General features: G+C 43.5%; 1 protein-coding gene across 7 annotated transcripts in view; it reads right to left on the bottom strand.

Annotated features, from left to right (window-relative positions):
* FAT3 (FAT atypical cadherin 3) overlaps nt 1–21,253 on the bottom strand; it is a 671,890-nt gene that overhangs the window by 299,808 nt on the left and 350,829 nt on the right. The window lies entirely within an intron of this gene.

Here is a 21,253-nt window from a genome sequence, read left to right as displayed (position 1 = left end):
TAGACAGCAATGCATTTCGGAGCAAATCTGCTGAAAGATCCGCTCATAAGTGACGGCAATCCAGTCCATGTGGTCCTCCTCGCCTCCTAATAGCCATAACGCTTTCAATTTTCCACCTACAGACTCATATGAGGGTTTGTTTTTTTTGTATTTCCTTAAGTGGATCGGCACTGTTCTAAAATATTCGGGAATCGCCACTTGTCTGGGACAGTTAGCTGGGGACATAAGCACCGTCCTATTGACAAACAGCACTCACACATGGGTTTCCGCCAGGAGATTGAACTTGTTCAGTTGTTCACCGGAATCCAACTGTTTGTCGAAAATTCTGTCACCGAGCGTCCTACTTGTGACCTGTTGGTCCATTGAAATCAACGGCGGGCTGCTGCAGGAGGAATCGGTGCAGAATATCCTCGTGTAAATTCCCATCTTCGTAGTGTGAACGGGACCTTAAGGGGGGTACTCTGCCCCAGACATCTTATCCCCTATCCAAAGGGGATGCCCACAATCTCGGCTGTGGCACCCTAGACATCTGGTGCACGGAGCCAACTTCGTTCCGTGCCGGGAGACTGGCAATGCAGGGGGAGGCTCGTGACGTCACAGTCACGCCCCGCGCGTGACATCATGGCCATGCCCCCTCAATGCAAATCTACGGGAGGGGGCGTGATGGCCATCACGCCCCCTCCCATAGACTTGCATTGAGGCGTTGTGTCACGAGTGGGCATGACTGTGATGTCGCAAGCCTCCGGCACTGCACTTGACGCTCTAAATAAACGCTGGGTGCAGCAGGGAGATCGCGGGGGTACCCAGTGACGGGATATCCTTTGGATAGGGGATAAGATGTCTAGGGACGAAGTACCCCTTTAAACTGTCATAAAACACCACCTTCCAGAGCAATAAGGGCACTTTTCAATCTCAATTTAATCTGATGCCTAATTTTACCAAATTTCTGGAAATTTGCTAAGCCAGGTAAAATAGGTGCTGACGAGTCTTGATTATTGATTTTAACTTATCTTTTTTTTAACAGTCCCTCATACAGTCTCTCATACTTGTCATGTCAATTCTTTCTGCGGATTCCAGAATCAGGATTTCTGCGGCAGAAAATTCCGCAGTGTGTACTTCTTGGTCAGAATCCCATTGAAAACGGACAGAATTTTAGAGCTGAATTTTTCCGTCAGGAAATTCCGTTGTGTGAACATGGCCTCAGAATTAGATTCCATAAAAGTGGCAAAAATATATCAAAAACAAATATGGCGGCCTTTGGAGTTTTGGAAAATGGATAGACATATAATAGCTTTCCCTGTTCTTCCTATTCCCTATGTCTCAGCTGCTGTATCCCATCCTAAGGCTCATCTTCAAGAAAGCGACTGAGACCTTGATAGAACAAAGACAACAAAACCTCAATCCTCCCCCCCGGACAGTGTTGGGGAAAGTTGTCGATATCTTCAGATCGGCACAGTCCTCCTTCATTAAAGGTTAATGTTCCTCGCTGAGGTTCCTGGAGTAGATGTCCACGTAGGAGCCCGGATTTGATGGAGTCTCTTGCGGCTCTCAGGTAATATACAGAGCACGTAGAGACATTTAAGGATCGACCGCTTTCTCGCCTTTGAAAACCTTGTTGTTTTTATCACGAAGGCGAGACGAGAAACGCGTGAAACATCTTGTTATGTCGAGTGGCGTATAAGTACACATTCTTCTCTGTGATGCCTGATGGATCTCCTCGGTGGAATCATATCTTTTTGATCAAGATATTTCTGGAACATTCAAATGAGTTAATCAAATAAGTTAGAGTTCTCCAAACTGTGGAGCTCCAGCTGTTGTGAAACCATAACTCCCAGCATGCCCGGACAGCCGTTGGCTGTCCGGGCATGCTGGGAGTTATGGTTTCGCAACAGCTGGAGCTCCACAATTTGGAGAACGCTGACATAGGTTGTCTCCTTACAACAAGAGGTGGAGTTGAGGGTTTAGAGCAGCACTCATTCCCTTCCTTAAAAGGGTACTCCAGGGAACTGAACTTATACCCTATCCACAGGATAGGAAATAAGTGTCTGATTACGGAGGGTCTGACCACTGGGAACACCCGCGATCACTTGTACGGGGCCCAGCTACTTATCTGTCTTTGGTGTGCTCCGGCCCCCTCCTCTTTCCACAGGATAGGGAATAAGTGTCTGATCACGGAGGGTCCGACCACTGGGAACACCCGCGATCACTTGTACGGGGCCCAGCTACTTATCTGTCCTTGGTGTGCTCCGGCCCCCTCCTCTATCCACAGGATAGGGAATAAGTGTCTGATTACGGAGGGTCTGACCACTGGGAACACCCGCGATCACTTGTACGGGGCCTGGCTACTTATCTGTCTTTGGTGTGCTCCGGCCCCCTCCTCTTTCCACAGGATAGGGAATAAGTGTCTGATCATAGAGGGTCTGACCACTGGGAACACCCACGATCACTTGTACGGGGCCAGGCTACTCATCTGTCCTTGGTGTGTTCGGGCCCCCTCCTTTATCCATAGAATACATAATAAGTGTCTGATTGCTGGGGGGTCCGACCACTGGGAACACCCTGCAATCTCTTGTACATGGCCTAGCTACTTATCTGTCTTTGGTGTGCTCCGGCCCCCTCCTCTTTCCACAGGATAGGGAATAAGTGTCTGATCACGGAGGGTCCGACCACTGGGGACACCCGCGATCACTTGTACGGGGCCCAGCTACTTACCAGTTCTTGGTGTGCTCCGGCCCCCTCCTCTTTCCACCGGATAGGGAATAAGTGTCTGATCACAGAGGGTCCGACCACTCGAAACACCTGCGTTCACTTGTACAGGGCCAGGCTACTTATCTGTCCTTGGTTTGCTCGGGCCCCATCCTTTATCCATAGAATAGATAATAAGTGTCTGATTGCAGGGGGGTCTGACCACTGGGACCACCCTGCAATCTCTTTTACATGGCGCAGCTACTTATCAGTTCTTGGTGTGCTCCGGCCCCTTCCTCTTTCCACAGGATAGGGAATAAGTGTCTGATCATAGATGTCTGACCACTGGGAACACCCGCGATCACTTGTATGGGGCCTGGCTACTTATCTGTCCTTGGTGTGCTCGGGCTCCCTTCTTTGTCCATAGAATAGATAATAAGTGTCTGATTGCAGGGGTGTCCGACCACTGGGACCACCCTGCAATCTTTTGTACATGGCCCAGCTACTTATCTGTCTTTGGTGTGCTCCAGCCCCCTTCTCTTTCCACAGAATAGGGGATAAGTGTCTGATCGTAGGAGTCCAACCACTGGGACCACCTGCGATCTCCTGTCAGGGGTTGGATATTTACCTAATCACCGGCTGAGTGGCCTCTCACTTGCACTCGTCTATAAGGGGGAGGGCGTTGAGGGCGGGTAAGTAGCCGGGCCTCGTAAAGGAGATCACGGGTGGTCCCAGTAGTCGATCCCAGTGGTACTGTTCACCTGCACTTATAACCATATGGCCTTTTTCTTTTCTGTGATTTTAAGCATATTTCATCAAATTTTCTGTGATTTATTTTTATTTATCTATTTTAAATATTTTAAATAATTTTTACACACATGATAAAGGTAACCAATCAATCTACCCACCCTAAGCCATGCCCCCTCCAAGCCACGCCCCCTCCAAGCCACGCCCCTTCCAAGCCATGTCCCCTCCAAGCACAAAAATACATAATAAAGAAGCAAGCACAAACTGCAAAAAAAAGCACAAAAATTATCATAAATAGCCAGAAATACACTCACATGTCAAATAAATAGCAAACAAAGAAAAAATAATTATAATTTTATATTATTATTATTTATTTATTTTTAAGAAACAGTGCCTGTGTTTGATATTACATTTTCTTCAATGAGGCTCAGCTGAAATACCATACATAGCCTATAGACAAGAATAGCACTGTTACTGAAAAAATATTCTAATCCTGGTCGATCCCTTTAAGAGAACACATAATATAATTAGCTGAATGTCATTTTTTTGTTTTTTGCTGTTAAGCATTTTTTCACCACATTTATCTTTACGTGTTTTTTTTTTTGCTAGCACAAGATGCCAAGGAAGTTGCAAATTTAGCATTTTTCCCTCTACCTTTGAAGTTGTGCTCCCCTCATCTGTTCGTGTTTCCACTAATACATACAGCATCTGAATATTATCCGCAGCCTTAGGCTGTCTGTCTTTCAAGATTACACATTTGAGTTACACGGAGAGGAGAGATAGACTTCCCGAGCTTTTGAAGTTTTTTTGGCTTTTTTCATCTTTCCTAGGTACAGTATACCGCTCACTGGCTCACAGCTGATGGGGGGCTTTCAACATTATGGATCCTACCCTCCCCCCACACCCCATAAACAGAATATCTAATGCCTGACATACTTTATTTTTTTTTACTAATCTAAAAATGTAATGTTCACGGGACAGGCACACATTCCACTGACAGAACGGTCATGCTGGACATCAACCTGCCTGATCCTATGTTCCGTATGGAGAAAAGTGGTACCAGATATGTAGTGTAAGAAAGCTTTGTTCTATCCAGACAACTCCATAAGGGGGTATTCCTAGGTTAAAAAATAATAATAAAATGCTGCAGTAGTATATAGCATTGCTTATCCATTCGCCCCAGTTCTAAAACCTCCAAAAATCCATCTGTTTTGTTGGTCTGTAATCCTTTCCTCTACCATATCCTCTTACTAATTCCTGGTTGAGCAGTTGCTCAGTACTACCATTTCCAGAATGCATTGCTTTCCCTAAGCTCCTCATCACAGCCCTCCCACCTTGCCTACTCCTCTTCCACAGCACTCCTGCCAGTTCCTCGCCCAGAGCTGTTACAGAACATTCAGTAGACAGCAGACTATTGCTCTGCAATAAATCTGCCGCACCTGTTGTATTTATTTCCTGTCTGCTCCTCTGCCTGTGGCACTGCTCAAAACAAACCTCTTCTCTAAATGCATATGTGTGTGTATATATATGTATATATATATATATATATATATATATATAAAGATTAGAAGAAAAGTTTCAGCGCAGGAAGGCCATCAAAGCGGTGCAGGTATCCCCCAGCTTGCCAGGTTGGATATACAAACAAACCTCCATTCAAGGAAACAGCACCAATCACAGTGATTGGTGCTGTTTCCTTGAATGGAGGATTGTTTACACACACACATATTTATATATATATATATATATATATATATATATATATATATATATATATATATATTAGGGGCATGATTATAAAGGTTGCAGGGGGTCAGTGATGGTGAAATCCCTTAGGGGGTGGGGCTACAGCTCAGGAACTAGATTCAGCCACGCCTCCTTAGACATCAGAGTATGATGTATAATCTAAGGAGAAGAGCTGGGGAGCTGCTAAGACATCACCACTCTGACAATGAGAGTACTTCACAACTTCCCGTCTGGAGAGAAGGAGGAGTCGGGTAGCTGCTGAGACAACACCATTCTGACAATGAAAAGATTACAAAACTTGTCAGGGGGGTTTTCAAGCAAAAACATGCTGAAGCCAGTACAATTTGTGATCAAATTTTATTCGTAAGTTATATAACTTGGTGATAGTTTTATTTAAATACAATTTTTTTGATATGGAAGGCCCCTACAAATAAGGAAAAGTTTTGCAACTTTCTTCCAGAGTTGTCCAGTTGAGAACACCCCTTTTCATACCCAGTGATATGAATGAGCACTGTTTAATGCTTTATTTCACCTGTAGTGGCACTGCAGGGAAAGCGCACAATTACAGCCAGGATTCCAGATTATAGCTGATCCATGAAAATCCCAGCAGGGAGAAACTTTGTGGTCAATTTATAGATGTAGCCACTGCAAACAGCGTTGGTGAGGTACATCTGCCCCAAAGTATGTGCTTTGGAAGGAGCAGGGAATCCTGTCTTTAACAGAAGCCCTTGCTCCTCAGAATATATTATATGAAGCAGTACATTAATATCTAGGATGCCATACAAACGGGAGCAGAGATACTCTGCGCCCAGACCAGCCATTTAAATGACAGAAAGCTAGTGATGCATAAAGTATACTGTAAGTAGACCTATGTTGTTATCAGAAGTAATCCAGTAAGCAGCACAGATTCACCTGTCCCGGTAAATCTACTGACATTAAGCCAGTGATGCCTGAAGATTTGGAAGCCTACTGTACAGTATCAGAAAAGGGACTCCTTTCATTTAACAGGAGTCCCTGCATCTCTAAGTAGTTTGTGTGGCACTCTATGCTGGTAGTGTAGGACACCACAGAAACTACTGTGTAGGTGGCCAGTCACATAAACGTCACAGGCAAACTGGGTAGATCTTACCCACAAGGTGTTCCCAGGTGGCAAAGAGCTTACTCTCTGGTGCCACCTATTGGAGGTGGCAGGTATATATGACTTTGTGGAAGCAATTTATAATGCACCTAATGCTGATTTATTGATACACGAGGGCCAAAGTGTATTGGGAGCTGTAGCAGTGGATATATTCGATGTCTTCCATGGTATCTGACTTATATCAGCCCTATAGATGAGAAGGGAGGGATGGATGAGCTGTACGTACACTATGTACAGTGTGTCATTCTCCGTACGCCATCTCTGGGAGGGAATTGCTTTTTGTTGGTTATTTGTTTGTATCCGTCCGCATGGTACAAATCACTAATAATAGGCTCACTCCCTTACAGCCTGCAGATATAATTTGGGATGATGTCTCTCTGCGGGTTTTCTATAAGGGCAAACTTCTCATTTTCTCAAAGTTGACATTGATCAAACCATCAAAGAGTCCTTGAGGGAGAAGACAATCAGATTTATTCCTTTGACAGGTCGTAGGAGGTCTAATGCACTGAGACTAAAGCTGCTGCTGACAACATACAGGCATCAAAGACCTGATAGAGCATAGGAGGGAGGGGGGGATTGTGGCTGCAAACAAATGTCTGTTCCGAAATGTCTGTGTTGGAGGATGGAGCAGTCATTCGCATTTAAAGGGGTACTCCGCCCCTAGACATCTTATCCCCTATCCAAAGGATAGGGGATAAGATGTCAGATCGCGAGGGTCTCGCCGCTGGGGAGTCGTGTGACGTCACGACTCCGCCCCCGTGTGATGTCACGCCCCGCCCCTCAATGCAAGTCTATGGGAGGGGGCGTGACAGTAATCACGCCCCCTCCCATAGACTTGCATTGAGGGGGCGGAGTTTGACGTCACACGGGGCGGAGTCGTGACGTCACGATCTCACGTCACCGTGGTCGTGAGGTGTTAGGATGAGAGCCTCCAGTGCTGCCGGAAGCTGCAACAGGTGGGTCCTGCAGCCGAGATCCCGGGGGTCCCCAGCGGCGGGACCCCCGCGATCTGACATCTTATCCCCTATCTTTTCGATAGGGGATAAGATGTCAAGGGGCGGAGTACCCCTTTAGGGTGCCATACACAAAAGAGGGAAGGCAGCCCAACTTGACTATTTCAGCAGGTTTTGCTGACTATTGTATGGTAGCAACTTATTCTAGGATCCCCAGTGAAACACATGGACACTTGGCCAGCAGGTGCACCATTGGGCATGCTGACAAAGGGGTTAATTATTGCATAATGAAAAATACTGCATATTTCTAAAATAATTTGAGTTTTAAATCTATACCATGCCCAATTCACTGTTCCTGCAAGAGGTAGCCACCGGAATCTGGTAGCAGCTTATTCCCGGATCCCCCCTGAAACACATGCACGCTGGGCCAGCAAGCACACAATAGTCATTGCCGGCAAAAGGGTTAATTATTGTATAATTAAAAATGTAATACATTTGTAATATAATTTTGGTTTAAATTCTTCATTGTTTTTTAAACTTTCTAATACACCCTTATTACTTACTGCATTGGCTTCAGCATGTCTTGGCTTGAAATAACCCTGACAGGAAGTTCTGTAGTTCTCTCATTGTCAGTATGGTGTTTTCTTCAGCCTCCTGGCTCCTCCCTCCTGAGACGACATCACATCTTTGAGCTCTAGCCCTGCCTGATATTTCTACCTCTGACCAGCCCCTACAACTAAATCACCATCTCCCTATAATATTTACATATATATTTATTGGACTATTTATGGAGAATTAGACGTGGTTACAGCAGGCTGTCTTGTACTGAAGGATGCCACAGGCAGAGGAGAAGACAGATAATGAATACAGCAGGTGCAGCAGGCTCACTCACTCTGCTGGCTGTGTAGAGCAATGTTCTGCTGCAGCTCTGTGTGGGTAACTGGCAGGATTGCTGCGGGAGGGGAGTAGGCAGGGTGGGAGGGCTGTGATGAGTTGAGGGAAAGCAATGCATTCTGGTACTTGTACTGAGCAACTGCTTAACAAGGAAGTAAACTAATTATCTAAAAGGGGAATAGAAGCACAGCCCCCCCCCCCCCCCAAACAAATGGGTTTTTGGTGCTTTTAGAAACGGATCAGACAGGTAAGCAATGCTATATCCCTATGTAGCATTTTTATTTTTTTTTACCTCATGTTGGAGTACCCCTTTTATGATTGAGCATTGTCCAGATTTTCTATTCAGGAGTCTGGAAAAGTTGGGTAAAGCAGGTAGAACATTGTGGACATGGAGCAGAGGAGACTTGCTATCCGTTTATCAATCCCAAGTAATAATGGGCAATATACAAATTAAAGTAATATCAATGTCAGCGCTGCAGTCACAGAAATATCCAGAAGGGGCCCTGAAAGTAACTGCGATCAGATGCGATAAAGGGAAATTAAAAGGATGCGGAGCGTGACAATAGCATGTGCTGTAATTAAATGTATCCATCAGAGAGTCCATCAGAATGAGGCTTCTTGAAATTCCTGATATATATAGTATATAGATAACATGGTGGTTCGGGGTTCAGCAATGTTACCTTTTAGTACTAGGGTCCTGGGTTTCGAATCTGACCAAGGACAACATCTACATAGAGTTTGTATGTTCTACCTGGGTCTGATCCAGGTTCTCCTCTTTCCTCCCATACTCCAAAACATAACTTGATAGTTTAAAGGGAATCGGTGAGGGGGGTGTGACCTTGCAACCGAGGCGCATTGTCGCATACTAGGAGAGCTCCGCTACACTGCCTGCTAAAGCGACTAATATACCGCAAATCCGCGAATCACCGTACTGTTTGTTCACCTACGGGACTCTACATCTGCCTCACCATGCCTGTGAAGAGCAAGAACAAGGGAAAGGTCGGTACCTTGAAGAAATTCCAGCTTATCCCCCCATGCGGCCTCTCACCAAGATGGCGCCGGCAGCTCCTATACTATGCGGGCAGCAGCACGGTCCCCACTACAGCACAGACCTAGCGCCTCTCTATCACCGCTGCTCCACTGCAGATCTTCCTCTGATCCAGAGCTACATATCGCCTCAGTGGCCCTTTCACCGGTGGGCTACCAAGCTGATTCCCGGCCACCTCATGATTCTGGCCTTGATGACCAAGCTGAAATTTCAGGCAGCGGTGTGCACTCAGGGACTTCTGCACTTGCCTTTGCTTGCTCTCCGTCCCACAGCCCAGCGAAGCAGCGACTCCGGCTTTACGAAGCAGCGACTCCGGCTTTCCTCTCAGACACCTGAAACTGAGGTAGGACTTTGGGACGCTCTTCCATCAGATGTTGCCTCTGCTGAGGACCACTTAGCAACCATGCCGGTCACTAATTAAGTTCTAACTGATACCACTCTCAGAGACATGTTAATTGGTTAACCCTATACAAGAAACTGTTCATGCTATATGTGATAGAGTGGATCACATTGAGCGTACATTTTGAGAAATTGCTTCTTCACATAGTACTCTTATTGATCTACATGATGATTTAGAAGAGGAGGTTGTGGCTCTAAAAAACAAGGTCGCAGACCTCGAAGATCAGAGCCGCCACAATAATGTTAAATTACGCGGCATCCCTGAGACACCATTGTATAAAACGGTACTATTCACAAAAGAACAAAGCTAGCAAACTTCAGGCGAACTGTCTAAAACAGCACCTAAGCTAAGTCTAAAATCCCATTTTTATATCACCCTATTAATAATAACAAACTATACACACCCTCTGACATTGCTAATGGTTTCTGCTCTTTCTATTCTCATCTTTACAATTTACAAGACTCTGTCCCAACTCCTCCTGATCTATCATCCTCCATACTTATCTTTCTCGTCTACACCTCCCATCTCTCTCCAAGTCCCAATTTTCTGTTCTTAACTAAGAGATTTCTATTCCAGAAGTCAGACAAGTCATCAAGTCCCTCCCTGGCCCGGATGGGTTTGCCTCCTCTTACTACAAATCCTTTAGTGATTTATTACCTCCTTATCTCACAGAGTTCTGCAGAACACCTATGTCCTCTGGTGAGTTTCCCAGTGAAAACTTACAGGTGACCATCTCTACCTTACCTAACCCGGGGAAAGCACCTGAAAGACCTCAAAACTTCCGTCCTATTTCACTATTGAACCAGGACCTAAAAATTTATGCCAAGCTTCTAGCTTGTCGCATTTCTCGTCTTTAGTTCACATAGACCAATCTGGCTGGTTGACAAGCTTCAGACAATACTAGATGTTTGCTGAACATATTCTATAATTTGAACATATTCTATAATTTTGGTCTGCCACCCCGGCAGTGATTCTCGCTCTCGACGCCGAGAAGGCGTTTGACTGGCTTTGCTGGTCTTACGCCTTCTCGGTTCTGGCTCATATGGGATTCAGTGGTAAAATCCTCTCTGCCCTTTCCTCCTTCTACTCCTGTCCCTCTGCTAGAGTTTAAGCAAATGGGACCCTTTCAGATTCCTTCACCATCACCAATGGCTCTCACCAAGGGTGTACATTATCCCCACTGATTTACATATTGTCCATGGAGCCGCTGGAGCAGTCTATCAGGTTGGATAACAGAATCTCAGTGTCTATAGGTAGTAGCACTCTTGCTTAATGCGGATCTCACTTTATGCGGATTATATAATCTGCTGTCATGGACAATATTTCTACCAATGGCTCCCTATCATACTATCACCTAAATGGATCCAAGACTCAGGCTCTCCCTATCAACTTCTAGTCCCCCCCCCCCTTCCCTTCTAGTTTCATTGAATTTTTTTTTTCCATTTGACTGGCGCCTAACAGGACTCCAATATCTAGGTATTTAGCTGTCTTACCCTCATAGGATGTTACACAGATAATTATGAACATCTCCTCGCCATTAGCAACGCTACTTTAACGCTAAGCCATTAGCAACATGCTCAATCGGAAATACCGTGGGTGGGTAGAGTGGCAATGTTTAAAAGGTTTCTTCTCCCTAAATTTCTGTACCTTTTTCCCACTTTACCTATTTCCCTTCCTTCTTCTTTTTTCACTTAGGCACATAAAGCTCTGTCTTCATTTATATGGGCTAACAACCGGCCTAGGTTGGCCTCAAGCATTCTTACTAGACCAAAACAGACTGGAGGATTAAGTTCCCCAGATCTACATTTTTACTATGATGACACCAAGCTTTGTAGCACAGTACAGTCTATAGAGGATGTGCATAAGTTACAAGATGACTTGGATAGACTAAGTGTCTGGGCATCCACTTGGCAAATGAGGTTCAATGTGGATAAATGTAAAGTTATGCATCTGGGTACTAATAACCTGCATGCATCGTATGTCTTAGGGGGGATTAAACTGGCAGAGTCACTGGTAGAGAAGGATCTGGGTGTACTTGTAGATCACAGACTACAGAATAGCATGCAATGTCAGGCTGCTGCTTCCAAAGCCGGCAGGATATTGTCATGTATCAAAAGAGGCATGGACTCAAGGGACAGGGACATAATACTCCCCCTTTATAAAGCATTGGTACGGCCTCACCTGGAATATGCTGTTCAGTTTTGGTCACCTGTCCATAAAAGGGACACTGCGGAGTTGGAAAGGGTGCAGAGACGCGCGACTAAACTAATATGGGGCATGGAACATCTTAGCTATGAGGAGCGATTAAAGGAGTTACAATTGTTTAGTCTTGAGAAGAGACGTTTAAGGGGGGATATGATAAACGTATATAAGTATATTAATGGCCCATACAAAAAATATGGAGAAAAACTGTTCCAGGTTAAACCCCCCCAAAGGACGAGGGGGCACTCCCTCCGTCTGGAGAAGAAAAAGTTTAGTCTCAAGGGGCGACACGCCTTCTTTACCGTGAGGACTGTGAATTTATGGAACGGTCTACCTCAGGAACTGGTCACAGCAGGAACAATTAACAGCTTTAAAACAGGATTAGATACATTCCTGGAACAAAATAAGATTAATGCTTATGAAGAAATATAAAATCTCATCCCTTCCCCAATATCGCGCCACACCCCTACCCCTTAATTCCCTGGTTGAACTTGATGGACATATGTCTTTTTTCGACCGTACTAACTATGCTACCCTAGTTTCTTTAATAAAGCATTGGTGGTGTAGTCTCCCCTGGTTAGATATTGAGAACCACAATGTCGCCCCCTACACAGTTAGGGATATTCTTTTTGCCCCTTATTGGAACATGCCGATTCCTCCCATGCATTACCCATTAGTTAAGGCTTCCTATAATGCATGGGTCCTTTTTATTTCCCATACCTTGAACCCTGTAGCACAGCCTAAGAGTGACACCTTTATACAAGCTTCCATCCCAGATATTGACCTGTCCCTATGGATCCATAAAGGTTTTTCTCACGTAAAGCCATTACAGGATGGAGGTTCTTTGTTGCCTTTTTCTGCACTGGTAAATAAATATGACCTTCCTCTGCAAGACTTCTATAAATTCCTCCAAATTAGGCACTTCTTGCACACACTAGCCCCCACTTCAGGTGTTTTAGATGCCTCAGCTTTTTGCCTTCTTTCATTGTCCCGTAAAGGTCTGAAATCATTTTATAGTGCACTAATTAACTCTCACAATACCACTAAGTCATATCCATTAAGTATATGGGAAAGAGACCTTAAAATGTCTTTCTCCCTGAAATCATGGCAACAGGCCTTTGGGCACATTCACATTGCTTTCCAGTGCACCTCACAAATAGAATCTGCCCTTAAAACCATGCTCCGCTGGTACTATACACCTGACCGCTTAGCTCTCATTTATCATGGTACCCCTTACATGTGTTGTCAAGGATGTAGCTCCAAAGGTACATTATATCATTTGTTGTGGGCCTGCCCACTACTCCAGCCTTTTTGGTCTGCATGTGCTAGTCTATTGAAAAACATATTAGGTCCACGCATTCCATTGTCCCCACAATCGGTCCTACTGTTTCTAACCTTAACGAAACTCCCCAAACACCTGCAAGATCTTTATTGTATAATCTGTATAATAGCTAAAATTGCTATTGCAGCTCATTGGAAGTCAGCGACAATTCCATCTATTGATATCTTAGTAGCAAAAATCAATACTACCTTTTCCTCTGAGAAAATTTTAGTCTTAGGTTCTAATAAATATGCAGCCTTTGAAAAACGATGGCGTTATTGGAAGATATCTTCCTACTGTAAAGATGTATGATTAGATACTGGTATTCCAGTTGTTGACTTCCAGTGAACCCAAAACGTGCCTCTCTTTCTTGCTGTAACATACACATTCCGTTCACCCAAAACGGTTGAATATTCTGTCTTTCTAATCTTAAATGTCACACATAGAGTATGCAGAGCACTGCTGTAGGTTTTCCCTTTAGCACTAAATGAAAACCAATAATGGACCTCTATTGACACTGGCTTTACACTGCTCCTTGTACACTTATGCAGTCTGGTTGCATCTTCGGATGCCTTGTTCTTTATTATCTGTATAATACTGTTTTTTAAAAGAAAACCCTATAAAAACCTATTTATGAAAAAAAAAAAAAAGGAATCGGTGAGACATCGTACCTTTCATATATGTCTGTGCTTCCATAATGTAGAAAAATGCTTTATTTTCTGGTGCCAAGAGGTGATTTTCCTAAGCCCCTGACGTACTGAGGGCTGAGGTGCCTCCCAGCTCCCCCCCTCCCATCGCTGTCCCTGCTTGACTGAGAGTCGACTGGAAGCCAAGCCAAGACCATTTCAAGGCCATTGAATTTGATGGGCACGTCTATGGTTCCGTTATGCCGGCATGCTGACAGCACAAACATAGTTCACAAAACAAGTGTGAATTTAGCCTTAGTTGAAAACTGTTAGAAACTTAGTGGCAAACATTCTAGTCTAGTTGATCCAACTTTTCACAACTAAATATACTATGATGGATGATTACCTATATAAATCAACATCACCTAATCCCTCATAAGTCCCAGGGCAAACAAACAATGAATTCCAAAACCCTTTGGAGGGCGAACCCCCCTCGGGGACTAATACCCTTAACTAGGGTCTCACTAAAAACACTCTTTATTGATATGCTCTAGTATAATAATAATACCCTAATTAAGGGTATTAGTCCCCGAGGGGGGTTCAGCCTCCAAAGGGTTTTGGAATTAATTGATCACCTACATAGACATAAGGAGCCATCCTTAAAGAGTACCTGTCATAATCCAGTTCACTGCCCCCATCATGATAAACCACCCCCTGCCTTTATTTTTATTATTTTTTCGTTTTCTACCTTGATATTGCTCTGTATTTTCTCCTCAGTTGGATTAACAGACTGGGAAGGGGCGTTCCCCAGCAGGTGTGACATCATCTGAAGCAATACAGGGGAGAACTTACTCACACAGCCCAGAGCAGTTCAGTGTGAGATGATATATGATTGGCTAAGGCTGCACACACACACCCCTCGCACGCACTCCAGACTGCATTTCCTGATTTTGGACTTCTGCCAGGCCAGCAGGAGTCCAAAGTCTGTGAAAGAGATGGGGGGAAATGTACTCTGGACAAGTAGGGAGATACCAAGTGGCAGCTTTTTTAAACATAAATAAAACATAGAAAACTTTTTTTTGTAAACAAAGTACAAATATTTTTTTTATTTACCATAAGGAGTGCAATAACAAAAACTAGTTTTAATGACTGTGCCCATTTAAGATTGGCCCGATCGATGGTCAACAACAGTGGTCTCAAATTGTGAACCTTTCAGTTGTTTTAAAACGTCAACTCCCAACAAGCCCGGACAAGCCGTTGGCTGTCTGGGCATACTGGGAGGTGAAGTTTTGCAACCTCTGGAGGGCCACAGTTTGAGACCACTAGTCTAAAACATTAATCAGGCCAAGAATCAAACTGAGTAGGGTGAAGATAAAGAGAACTTCCAGATGTCTAAAGGATTCGAAAAACATGACTACAATACCACACACAACCTGTGCACAACTGTGATGCTGTTTCTGGAAAAAAGACAGACACGCTTTTTTTCTAATCCTGGGTAACCCCTCAAACAGTCATGGTTTCCAACAAGTTCAAAGAGTGTTAACCATTCAGGGACCATCGATGTCAAGCTATGTTCGACCTTACTCACAAGACCACCGAGTCTCAGGTCCACGTTCCTCAAGAGGAAATTTCTCCTTACACGGTCTACCCAAGACTATTAATTAAAGTTGACTTAACCTTCACATTGAATCCTTTACATCATTTTTATTTACCTCGTCATAATTAAAAGTCATTAAGATTTTAATCTCCATGACCGTTTCCATAAACCCGACCGCACCTGTTCCCGACAAGAAAGTAAATTACATTTTATAATCCCAGCCCCTGTTGAAACACAATAAAGTCATTCTCCAGAGTCACCATCTCAGATCAATTCCTTCAACAACTCCTCAGCATTGATTTAAACCAAATTTGCATCTGAGAAGCTGCAACAAGGGAACTTAAGAATCAAGATACTTACACTTAAAGTGTGCCTTTCATGAAAAGTGTTAAGACCCTGAACGTTCAGTAGAACGAGTGAGGAGAGCAGTGCGCTGCCACAAGGTTCTCATTCCACCCTCTGTCTATGGAACTTGAATTATTTGACCATCTAAGTCACATGGTTCAGTACTTAGAGCACACCTCCTATGGCTCTATCTAGCAATCAGTCAGGGTCTGCACACTCAGACCCCAAACAATCAAAACTTTTGATATGTCTTTATATATCTGGGATATATCTCTAGTAGAGCAGTAATGAGCAGTGTAAACTGTGAATCCTGCACTGAGCTACAGTATTCAGCAACCTCTCAGTGTGTCTCTGTGCCTCTGTCTCATTCTGTAGCTAACCCCTTCCCCTCTGCATAAACTTCTATGGACAGCTGTAAGATGGGCTCTCAGTGAATGGATACCTATCCAGAAGGATTTTTAACAGTTTTAACTTTGCATGAATCAACAGTACAAGGGAATGTAAAACAACTTATCAAAGAATTTATCTTATGAGAGAAAAATACCTCTTTCTGTCCTTATCAGACTACTTTTCTGCCTACCTCTTCTAAACTTATCAACTAAACTAAACAGTAAAAACAGCTCAAGTCAATCTTGTGTTTACAAAAGGGACTAGCAGACTGCATAATAATCAGGTTACATGCTGCCTGCAGAGGTCTATGAAGAGGAAGAAATGACGGAGAGAGTACGTGAGCTGACTGTGAGTCTCCCCAGTCCTGGATTTACAATATGCACTGATCAATGCTGCTCTATAATATTGTATATGCTGCTGCAGATTCTGAGAGTGTGTTATGAAGATATAGGAGAGCAGGATCCCCTCTTCTGTGTGTGTGCAGTGTGTGGAAGACATCATAGCAGCTAGTCTTCTGCTTCTGGGCTTGTGCTATAGAGAAAAAGGGGAGCAGGATCCCCTCTTCTGTTTGTACAGTATATGGAAGACATCATAGAGGCCAGTCTCCTGCTTCTGCTGGTGTGCTATAGAGATATAATGGTACAGGATCCCCTCATCTGTGTATGCAGTATATGAGAAACATCATGGAAACTAGTCTCCTGCCTCTGAGGGTGTGCTATAGAGATATAATGGTACAGGATCCCCTCATCTGTGTATGCAGTATATGAGAGACATCATAGAAACTAGTCTCCTGCTTCTGAGGGTGTGCTATAGAGATATAATGGTACAGGATCCCCTTTTCTGTTTATATATCTTTCTTCTTCTTCTTTCCTCTAGACAGGTTTAGATAAATCTTCCCCATAGTGGGGCAGAATCCTCTCTACTGTGTGTGCAGTATATGAGAGACATCATAGCAGCTAGTTTCTTGTTTCTGAGGATGTGCTATAAACAAATAGTGGAGAAGGATCCTCTCTACTGTGTGTGCAGTATATGGGAGACATTACAGAGGTTGGTTTTCACCCACTAGCTTAAAGGAGTACTCTGGTGAAAATTTTTTTTTTTAATCAACTGGTGCTAGAAAGTTAAAACAGATTTGTAAATTACTTCCATTAAAAATTCTTAATCCTTCAAGTACTTATTAGCAGCTGTATACTACAGAGGAAATTCTTTTCTTTTTCGATTTCTTTTCTGTCTGTCCAAAGTGCTCTCTGCTGACACCTCTGTCCAGAGCAGGAGAAAATCCCCATAGCAAACCTCTCCTGCTCTGGACAGTTCCTGAAACAGACAGAGGTGTAAGCATAGAGCACTGTGGTCAGACAGAAAAGATATCCACAAAGAAAATAATTTCCTCCGTAGTAAACAGCTGCTAATATGTACTGGAAGGATTAAGATTTTTTTTATAGAAGTAACTTACAAATCTGGCACCAGTTCATTAAAAAAATGTTTTCCACCCCTTTAAGGACATCTGAAAATTAGAGATGGAGCCTGCAGGAAGAAAACTAACGAACAAACGACATATACTGTGAGCTGTAAGGGCAAGAAATAGTAGTGTTCTCTACGTGTACACACTGACATGGACAACCTATCAAACATCAAATATGCTTTATGTCTAAGCAGAGGATTTGTAACTTGAATCCGTGAAAAAAAAAAAAAAAAAAAGCAAGAATTTACATGTAGGACATTTGTTAACCCCTTCCCTCTCGGGCCATTTTTCATTTTTGCACTTCTGTTTTTTCCTCCTCACCTTATAAAAATCATAACACTTTAAATTTTCCACCTACAGACTCATATGAGGGCTTGTTTTTTGCGCCACCAATTTAACTTTTTAATTAATACCATTAATCCTCTCACCACAAAATCTACGGCGTAAACAGAAAAAAAAAAAAATGATTGTGGGTCAAAATTGAAAAAACTAAAACAAAAAAGAAAACCTAAATTTTATAAATTTTAGGGGTTTCCGAATTAACGCAGTGCTTTTTTCAGTACAAATACCTAATTCATATAGGTTTTATTTTATTTAACTATTTAAAAAAAATTATAACTACATGCACCAAAATTAGTATAGTTGAAAATTGTCCACTTCTGACCCCTATAACTTTTAATTTTTTCATATATAGGGATGTATAAGGGCAAATTTTTTGCGCCATGATCTGAAGTTTTTATCGGGACCATTTTTATTTTGATGGTACCTTTTGCTCGCATTTTATATATTTTTTTTCTAGTTTATGAAGTGACCAAAAAATACGTATTTCTGGACTTTGGATTTTTTTTTTCCACTTGCGCCTTTCACCGTACGGTTTAATTAAGATATTTTAATAGTTTGGATGTTTAGGTTTTATTTGTTTTTACATTTTTTATTGTGTGATTTAAACTTTTATTAGGGAAGGGGTTAATGCATATTTATTTACTTTCTTTTATTTATTTATTTTTACACTTTTTATTTTTTATTTTATTTTTTACCCGATCAGCCTACTAAGCTAGCCGGAAACGGAGTTAACCACTTTTAGACACTGCAATCAACTTTGATTGCACGTCTAAAGGGTTAATGCCGGACATCAGCCTGATCGGTGATGTCCGGCATTGGCCGTGGCAAATGGACTGCACTCAGCACGCATCATACCCGGTGGATCCCGGTTGCTATTAGCAACCTGGATCCACCGGGTATGATGCGTGCTGAGTGCAGTCCATTTGCGGGAAGGGGATAAATGTCGGAGCCTAACGTTACACAAATGTCTTCTGCTGTGCTCTGTCTACAGGACTAATGGGATTTACCCTAAAAACAACTGGGAAAGTTTAAACAAGTAAGTCTAGGCCCTATAGGTGCAATTATATTGTCAGATGTCATATGGCGGTGAGAAATTTTCCAGAGCTGATCCTGTTATTATAAAACATATAATCCAGAGTGATATTCTAATGGGATCGGGGGTTCGACACTAAAACGCGTCGAGGAGACAGCGCTCTCCGTATGAGCTGTGAAGTGAAAATGAGCAGGTGACCGTCAATCTCATCTCAGGGTGTCAGATCTGCAAATGCAACGTGATTACCTCATTCACACTGAATTAGTACCCTCGCCAATGAGAAACCCTAGGACGCAGTACCTGACATATTCAGCTGTCTAAAACATGACATTATCTCAGCACGAGACGCTGCGCCCTTCACAGGCAAGCAGAGGCAGCCGGCCCCCTTAAGATCACTTACAGCGACGCTGTTTAGCATGTCGGCCGTGGAAAATATTCTCCCGTGCATGCAATTTTATTCGGTCTTAAAGAGAATGCTAGGCTTTATATTGAGTATAGTTTTCGTATTCCACCGGCCAGAAATTAGGAGGCACCCGCGGAAATTGGCATTTTAGAAACGGCGCGTGAGGTGACCGTATACAAATGAGATCACGTCATGTTGTGGGTCTTGTAAGGAACCATCGGGCATCATGTCTATGGTGTTGTTGCTAGAGGAGATTGCGGTGCCATACAGAGGCTCCATATGGTGGGACTAGGGAGGCGATTCATCAAGACTTGTGCTGAGGAAAGGTTGACCAGTTGCCCATAGCAACCAATCAGATCGCTTCTTTCATTTTTTCAGAGGCCTTTTTTCGAAATTGAAAGAAGTGATCTGATTGGTTGCTATGGGCAACTGGTCAACTTTTCCTCTGAACAAGTTTTGATGAATCTCCCCCTTCGGGGGAGATTCATCAATACTTGTCCAGAGGTAAAGTTGACTAGTGACTACATCTCCAGGGCCGAAGCTTCGTGTGCTGAGATATAGACACAATGGGGGAGATTTATCAAAACCCGTCCAGAGGAAAAGTTGACCAGTTGCCCATAGCAACCAATCAGATCGCTTCTTTCACTTTTCAGAGGCCTTTTCAAAAGTGAAAGAAGAAATCTGATTGGTTGCTACGGGCAACTGCTCCACTTCCTCTACACAGGTTTTGTTAAATCTCCCCCAAATCCTATACCTGATTTTTGGTTACAGAATTGGCAGCTGAATTATGCAGCCACATTCAGTAAAAGTTTAGGGGGAGCTACAGGGCAGTGTTGGTTATCCAAACTAGTCACAAGCATTTAGCAAATGCCTGGATTTAAAGTGGTATTCTGGGCAAAAACATCTTATCCCCTATCGAAAGGATAGGGGATAAGATGTCTGATCGCGGGGGGCCCGCCGCTGGGACCCACACGTTCTTCCTGCAGCAGCCCGCATTCTATGTGTAGCTGTGTCTGAAGTTTCGGAAATCGCCGGGCTTCCGAGATGGGGACGTGACGTCACGCCCCCTCCATTCATGTCTATGGGAGGGGGCGCTGCGGCCATTACGCCCCCTCCCATAGAAATGAATGGAGGGGGCGTGGCATGATGTCACGTCCCCGTCTCGGAAGCCCGGGGGTTTCCGAAACTTCAGACGCAGCTACGCATAGAATGCGGGCTGCTGCAGGGAGACCGTGGGGTCCCAGCAGCGGGCCCCACACTATCAGACATCTTATCCCCTATCCTTTCGATAGGGGATAAGATGTTTTTGCCCAGAATACCTCTTTAAGGTAAAAGCATTGCCTAGTTTATTTACACTCACTAGAGTCAGATACTGAACCATGTTTTTTCCTAATCAGTTACTATTTTTTTTGCAATTTTTTTAATTACATTTTTTACTATGCTGGCAGCTATCTTGCCTGAGCTGTTTTTAACAGCATTTCGAGGTATGCTTTACAGCAAAACTCATGGACATAGGCAACGAAAGACAGGAGCTGTCCTATTCACATCAATAGGAAAGGTGTCTGGGCATTCTCTGCGACCTTTGAAGAGGTAAGGCTGAGCTGTGAGCATCAACTATTATCTTTTTTTATCTACTGCTGTCATGTATCACTGCAATTCTGTACAGATCACTTTCCAGCAGTCATCTCCTTATCATCGCAGACAGAACAGGGAGTCTTAGCTTAAAGGGGTACTCCAGAGGGAAAAAAAATGTTTTTAATTCAACTGGTGCCAGACAGATTTGTAAATTACTTCTATAAATAAATCTTAATCCTTCCAGCACTTGTCAGAGGCTGTATGCTCCAAGGAAGTTGTGTAGTTCTTTCCAGCCTGACAAAAGTGCTCTCTGCTCCCACCTCTGTCTATGTCAGGAACTGTCCAGAGC

The sequence above is a fragment of the Hyla sarda genome, chromosome 2 (assembly GCF_029499605.1).
Source record: "Hyla sarda isolate aHylSar1 chromosome 2, aHylSar1.hap1, whole genome shotgun sequence".
Lineage (NCBI taxonomy): Eukaryota > Metazoa > Chordata > Amphibia > Anura > Hylidae > Hyla > Hyla sarda.
This window is presented reverse-complemented; position numbering and strand designations above follow the sequence as displayed.